General features: G+C 34.2%; 1 long non-coding RNA gene across 3 annotated transcripts; it reads left to right on the forward strand.

Annotated features, from left to right (window-relative positions):
- Positions 1 to 445: 445 nt before the first annotated feature.
- Positions 446 to 5,533, forward strand: LOC109221352. 3 transcript variants are annotated; one of them, XR_002067247.1, is made up of 8 exons: positions 446 to 581; positions 698 to 738; positions 2,545 to 2,600; positions 3,110 to 3,368; positions 3,451 to 3,577; positions 3,666 to 3,918; positions 4,667 to 4,774; positions 4,901 to 5,533. It is a non-coding gene; the product is annotated as an uncharacterized LOC109221352 (long non-coding RNA). The 3 variants fall into 3 exon arrangements; XR_002067246.1 differs by lacking the exon at positions 698 to 738; XR_002067248.1 differs by lacking the exon at positions 698 to 738 and having other exon boundaries at positions 3,110 to 3,319.
- Positions 5,534 to 8,065: the final 2,532 nt, after the last annotated feature.

Raw genomic sequence — 8,065 nt, forward strand, 5'->3', positions numbered from 1 at the left:
AACAATGTTCAAAACCCGGAAAATACTCCAGTATATTATACTAGAGTTCCAGCATAAGTATACTTGAATTCCATCATATTATACTGGAGTTTCAGGATAGTATGCTGGAACTCCAGCATAATATGATGGAGTTCCAGCATATATACACTAGAACTCCAGCATAATATACTGGAGTTTCATCAAGTATAATGGTCCAGTATAATATACTGGAGTTTGGAGCACCAGTGCTCCAGTCTCCAATATATTATAGTGGAGCCAGCAAAGTATACCGGTCCAGCATAATATGCTGGAGTTCATACACAAGTGCACCGAACTCCAGTATATTATGCTGGACCGGTCTCTATTGCAGCAAAACGGTGGCTATTTTTCATTGACTTGGTAAATGCTGTCTAGTTTTGATTGACCAGTCCGAAAACTGGCTATACCGTAAAATTTTGGCCAAAACATAAGTTCTCCCTCACAGAAGAATACAAGTAACGAGCCCATTTCCTCCTCCTTCTTTTCTCCTCCTCTAATCTTTCACTAATCTTGCACTAATATTCCCACATGGGCTACTAGTTCATCTCTTTTCTAAAAGACTGGTATGTTTATACTTCTTTCTCCGTTTATTAGCAAATTTTCTACACTAAATTTTTTAGGGTTTTGGTAGATGTAAAATAAATCAAGCATTTCGCTTCTTCCCTCTTTTTCTTTGTAGTATGTGAAGTCAAATATGAAGTAGGAGTTGACATATTCTGGGTATGTCTCATTGTGCATAAATATGTAATATTTTTATTACTTTTTGTTGCTAAAATCTGATTTGGGGATTTTTTTTTTGTTGAACTCTTGATTAATTCCAATTTTGGTGATATTTGGTGATTAAAATCAAAATGAAGTGTCTTGAGACCTGTGTAGCCTTCACTCACCAGTTGTTGTCAGTTTGGTGAAACCCACCCAATTCATTCTTGTTCCTTAAGCTAAATTATTTCAGATCCTTTTACTTTTCTACTCAATTATATACCCACCAAATGTTTGTATCTTTTCCTAGACCTCTCTGTTGTCATTGCTTGAGCTAAAACTTATTGGGTAATACTATTTGGAGTTTAAAGTTTATTTTAATCCATGTTTGAAAGGGGAAGCTTGAATAACTTAATAATCCTCATACTTTGTGTTTGAGAATTTCAATTTCAATTTTTGATTTTTTTTTGTGTGAAGCAAATAGATTAACAAAGTGGTACTCAATAATGATATTACATAATTCAATCTAAGAAAGTTAAAAAATGGAGTTGCCAAAATTATCTTCGCTAAGTAATCGCATTCGAAAAAACGAGATCTTTTTTTGTTGTACTGTTGGCCGCGTAGATGCAAGCATAGTGAATCCAATTGTGATGCCTTAATTCTATTTTGCCCACCTCCAACTACTTTTTCTTTGATGGTGTATGTCATAGGAGAATCCATGTAATGAATAGTAAGTGAAATCTAATTGATATTTTCCTATCATCTTTTCTTCTTTTCTTTTCAATCAAACGCAACATGAGTTACGGTGGGTACATTCTGAGGAATCACATTCTTNAGAAACTTGAGTTATTTTCTTTTGATAACCGAGAATGTAACCTTAATGTTAGTTTTGTCACTTGATGCGTAAAAAAGAACATCTATGAATAGTTTATTTGTGTGATGTTTCTGGTTGAAAGCCTGTAAGCAATTGGCTAAAAGTGAAATTAACATATTGTCCAGCAGAAGTATATGGCAAAGTTTTTGCTTCTTTCAACTAGAGTTATGAAATTTGAGAAACTTAAGCTTATAGAACGTGATAAGAAAACTCTGGTTGCTCGTGGCATTGTAAATTCATCCACCCTTTTTTTCCTCCATATGTCATGTGGTACTAACTATATATACTCTACTGCTTTGTCCCTGTTTTGTTGCGTCGTTTCCATGTCATGTGTGTTATTCCATTTCCCAATTGAAATACATCCCAATGGTCCTTGTGAGTCCTGGTATGTCTTAATATTATAACAAAAAAGCCTGATCCCTACGAATTCATTATCTCTGGTGGTTGCGATGAGATTTTCACGTCGATACACATGCCCTTTTTGGTGATTATTTCGTGTGATCTCCCGCAAATATCAAGTAAACTTACTGTATGGCACCATTCATACCAATAGTGAATAACTCTCGTAAATGAGTCAAGGAAGTTTCTAGGCAGTGTTCTCCTGTAATTCCCTTCTTTTGTGTCCCTTTTTTGTAGCCTCATGTGACTGGTGATGACAAAGACCCTATTAAAAAAACTGGGCAGCCATATCTTGTTAATACATTGTTGTATCTCCTCTTTGTGTTGCATCACATATAAGTTAATATTGACATTTCGATTATCGAATGTCAACACAACAGCTGCAGCTCCTAGTACTTTTAATGTCATCCTTGTTTTTTGTATTTTTATTTTCTATTTCCTTGAAATATGAGTTGTGTAGATTTTTGCATCTGTACTTTGTGGTTCTTCATACTACAAAATAAATCTATGTGGTGTTCTTTTGCATCCGTTTGACTAAAATTATTTTTTCTCAGCTTCATTTCAAGAAAAGGAACAAAACGACTCAAAGATTTCTGATGGATTAGTTAAGGTATTGGTATCTTTATATTAACTTATACATAGGCCTAAATTTATTTTATTTGGCATATATTTTACTGTCACTCTCTCTCTCTCTCTCTCTCTCTCTCTCTGTGTGTGTGTGTGTCTCTCTCCCCCATTCTTTTCTTGTTATTCTTAGCGCATTATTAAAATGAAATGTGAATGTTATTTAGAATTTTTTCTTTTTCACAAATGGTTAATCTTATATATAGTCACAACTAGGGATGCAAGATAATTTTTAATTGTCTAAAAATATTCACATAGCTTACATTAGCTTTCTGATGTATTTGAGATTGTTTATATATAGTGATTGCTAGGGATTTATTTGTGGTGTTTTGATGTACATTATCTTTCTGATGTGTTTGCGATCTATTTAATCTTACATTTGCTTCTAGATGTATCTTTGATGTTCTTTTTCTTTAATCATTTATTGGTTATAAAATAAAAAGTCACTTTACTGCTTGCTATTTTTTCAATCTGCTTATCACTATTTTTTTTTAGATATGACTCGAGGCAGAGGTCGAGGTAGTGCAGGTCGTATAAACAAGTCCGCTGCTAGGGGTAATTCAGCTACTCATAGGAACATTCCTACTATTCCCATTCCAACAATTAGTCATCAACAAGGTGATACGAGTTCCTCAAGTCGGCCAAGTCATATTAATCAAGTTCAAATATTAGGTCCTAGTAGTACACCTCCAATTCAAACATCGGGTAATAGTAGTCTTGGCCAGCGAACTCTTGTTTTTCTTTCTTCTACAGGGTTAGTCCAAGCTTCTACTATTTTTTAATATACTGTTATTTATTTATGATAAGCATTCAAGCAATGTCTTCAATTTGTCCAGGATAGAACCTTCTAGATTATGCTCTGAGTATACATTTGAAAATTTCAAGCATGAACTTCATCCTAATGGAATCAATTGGAAAGGTGTCCCAAAAGAGACAAGAGAATTTTACTTTGGAGAATTCAAGGTATGACATTCCATCAAATTGATTTTACATAGTGTATTAACTTTTATAGATAATATACTAATGTTACTACTTTACAAAATTACTTCAGAAGGAATTCTATTGGGATTCTTTGATTGATAGAGAAGTGAAGCGACTGTGGGAAAGTAAGGCAGCGAGAACTTCATCAACCAGATTTTGTTCCAGAAAATGTGTGGGACAATTGGATGAAACTATGGAAGGATCCTAAGTGTGTCAAAAAATCAGAAATAAATGCAAAAAATCATTGTGACGGTGGGACCGATGTCGCCATTGGGACTCACACGGGCGGCTCTGTCACCATTGGGGAACATCGCAAGAGACTTGTAAGTATATCCTTCGTAAGGGGTAATCACTAGAATTTACACATTTCAACTTTCTTAATAGGTTGATCCCCTGTTGTTCTTGTGGTTTGAGCAATGTTTCAACTTGGTATTGTTTTTGGCTGTTTCCATTAATTGACATCTCTATAATAGGTGGTTGCATTAAAAGGAAATCAACATAGGAGTGTCTTCTTCATGATTTCACATGAGCCAATTATTATTGTACACAAAACAGGAGTTCTTGAACTAGTTCTCATGATCACTGTCCTAATGGATAAGGATTCAAATAGTGTGCTTTCTTTGTATCACATAGATCTATTTCTCACATGACCTCAAGAATTCATATAAAGAAAGAATAGCTGAACAAAACATTTGTCACAATGCTAAATTAAATTGCAAATGATTTTTCAGAAATCTAATGCTCGGTGCTTACCTTTCACCTTTGTGCTAGTCTTGTCTGCTTTCTGAGTGGTTATTCTAAGGATGAATTAAAATGATTGTTTCAGTGGAAACTTCTCTTAGTTTCTTCAGTTTGGTAAATATATTGGGGTTGTATGGGCATCATGGTAAGACTAAATCATTTGAAAAAACTGGATTTGGATTTCCTGGATATGCTGGGAAGTATGTAATCTGAAAATTATTGTTGGGGCTATTCTTCTTGTTCTTGTACTGTTGTATACCTTCTTGGTACCTCAACTAGTAAACTGTTTCACCTTATCAAAAAAAATTAAATTCTTTGTTTTTTGTATAGGCTATTGAAAAGGGTCGAGATCCAACACCAAGTGAGCTACATTTGCACGTCCATACACATGGTCATGATGAAAAATCTTTTGTTAGTGAGCGATCCCGACTTGTACATGTAAGTTCAAAATCCTATAATTTTATTGAGATTCAATTCTGTAGACAAAGAAATGGGTCGTCTAAGTCTTCTTATGGCAGTAGTGTTATTCATAATAATGTTCACTAATTATTATGGTATTTACAGGAAAAATATCAACAAATATTACAACAACAAACACAAACTCAATCTGATATTGATCAATCTCTAGCATTTTATCAAGCCGCGGGAGGGGAAAAGAAGAGAAGAATATATGGTCTTATTTTTATGGGCCAAATCTTCGTGCCTCTTCTGGATCGGGTGCTTCATCATCAACAACACCTCCGAATGCTCAGTCAGCATCAATGGCGAATTTGGATGAGCTAGTGATGCGATTGATTCCTGCATTGATTGATCATATGGTTCCTGTACTGACTAATCACATGCTTCCTGTGTTGGCTGAGCGAGTAAGAGGATTGATAGCTTCACCATCACATCTGCAAGATAATCATACTGATCACCCATCAGATTTGGTACCTCCAGTTCCTCCTAATATTAACGAGGTTCATGCACCGCTCTCTGATGATGACCTTCACTCTCCAGTCTCTCAGTAGTTAACTATTTTCATTTGAACTTTATTTTGGTATTGTAGATGTTTTGGTATTAATGAGGTTCATGCATCGCTTTCTGATGATGACCTTCACTCTCTCGTCACTCAGTAATTAACTATTTTTGTGTGAACTTTATTTAGTATTGTAAATGTTTTTTAACTTAATTATGCACTTGCATTTTGCTATTTAATTTGGATCATGTAGAATATTAATTTCTATGAATTTCATTTATTATTAAGAGTATTTTATATATGCTTGAGCAATATATATTTTATTAAATCAAATAAGAAAAATATAATTTGCGACGAATTTTCGTCGTAGCTATAACTAATATAGAATAACAGGTTGCGACGGATTTGCGACAAAATAAATTCGTTGCCACAAGAAAGGAAAATATGTCTCAATAACATTAGCGACGGATTAGAGGCAGAAAAAATTCGTCGCCAATTAATTCCGACGACGAAATGACTTGTCGATTTGGCGACGAAATTGATGATATTTGCGATGGATATGTGTTGTCGCTAAGAGTAGCAACAGATACGAACCGTAGCTAATTTGTCGCTACCTTACCAACAGATTCAATTTTTTTCATTAGTGAGTGGTTAGCTACGAGCAAAGTAGCGACGGATACAAATCTGTCGCTATTCCATTGCTAAACCTGTTTAGCGACGGAAATACACTATTTAGCTACGGAATTCGTCCGTCGCTAAAGCTGATTTATTATGTAGTGAGATAGATATAGATAAATAGATATAGATATAGATAAATATATAAATATAAATATAGATAGACAGATATAGATGTGGATATAGATATAAAGATAGATATATGATTCTATTTATTTATTGCCCAGTAAATGTTTATAACTAAAATATTCTTTATATATATTGCCCAAATCTACTCTTAATTTCTCTTTCTGTAGTACCAAAAAGAAGCTTGACCAAGCAGGCTATAAATCTTAGTTCTTCCTCCCATGAGAAGTATAATTGAATTTGTGTTAGTCCGTATTACGCCTAATTAAAGACATGAATCTTGCAGCTTCATCCAAGATTGGGCTTATAACCTTCCTCTTGATAGTTTTTGTTGGTTAGTCTCTAATATCTTTTACCTCCCATCTCATATACTGTATGTTTTATCTCTTCTTTCCTTTTTTCAAAATCATAAACATATATTTACAGTGATAATCTCGGTTAAACTCTCTTTTTCTAATTTATTTTCTGTAATCATTCATCCTTTGCAACTTACTTACTTGATTAATTCATATTCACATGTGAAAAGTCAGTAGTGCTCCCTACCAAACTCATCGCACATATGTTTTATCAAAAAAAAATTTGTTTCAGAAACATAAACGTTTTCAAGATTTGATGATTTTAGTTAATATCGTTTTATTGTATAACAGTCTCGTTATTTGAAATTCACCGCTTCGAACTAATTCAAATTGCAAAGTAAATAACAATCATGGGGTTGACAAGTCTCAATCAAAAAAGACTATACGAAAACTCTGGTTACGGGAGTGTTTAACCAAAAATTAGATTTTAGGTTAAAGTTCGAATTTAGAAGAACTCGGGTTACTGATAATCGGAAAAGTATATAAGAAAGAAATTTTGAATGATATAATCAGAAAGCAAATAAAACAAAGTATATTCCAGTAGTGCTTTTTTTTCCTTTACAGATGTTGTGACTTTCTCTTTTTATAGTTAATTTTTAAGAGAAAGTGTAATGCCTTGGCTTTAATGAGGCAATTACGAGCAATAAATGATATTGAAAGAAACATTACTCAATCATTCATATTAAATAAAAATTCTCTAACGTATTTGGCATTTAATGCTGTATTTGGACTCTTTTTCGCTATCAGATTCATGTCTCCAATTCCTTCTGATCTTCGAACCTTAAATGACTCGAACATGTACGAGTCTCGTTTCATTTGAATAATAGCTCGTGCCTTCAAGTATCTTCTCTCCCGCATCTGTTGTTGCCCGTGCCTTCTAACTGATTACCACGTTTTGACTATTCGACCGGTCCACGTGTCATGACACGTCATCTTCAATATTTAAATTCAGTTTTTTCCCAATACAGATAGTCCCCCCACTTTCCATTTATTTATCAATTAAATATTTGGGAAGTGGATCTTTCATTAAAAAGGGAATTTTTGCCATAATCAATGCTATGACAGTACTAACGCTTCAGTTGTCTTTTCTATTTGATGCATTGCATACGTGTCACCCTCTCATTAGCTTTGCAATTTTTGCAGCCTTTTTCCAAGGCTTCTTCAACTCCTCCATTCACGAAGTCATAGTTGCCTTTATTATAGGCTTTCCATCATTACACTTCTTAGTCTTTAACGGTCGCTTTTATATAAACTTAACCCTTCTTCCACAAATTTTTACCACATAAAACTTTTTCCTTGAACGCTCGAATTGTGCGAATCTCTATTTACTTCTTTCTCTTCTTCATCATGTCTTCTTCGAATCCTAACCCTAAGAGAGTTCCTATCTTAGACAATTTTCCCGATGCTCCTGTCAGACATAGAAGAGGTGGGAGACTTCGTAGTTTAGGATCCTCTCGTGGTGGTGGTTCTGCCATGCCTTCTCCTAGCCCTGGTTCTTCCTCTAGAACTAGAGGTTCTTTTTCTCAAAAATCATCTTCTAAGAGCAAGGAGGCCTCTGAACCAATACAGGAACCCTTGGTAGAAGAAATAATTCCTAACAATTTATCTTTTCAG

Source organism: Nicotiana attenuata, unplaced genomic scaffold (assembly GCF_001879085.1).
Source record: "Nicotiana attenuata strain UT unplaced genomic scaffold, NIATTr2, whole genome shotgun sequence".
Taxonomy (NCBI): domain Eukaryota; kingdom Viridiplantae; phylum Streptophyta; class Magnoliopsida; order Solanales; family Solanaceae; genus Nicotiana; species Nicotiana attenuata.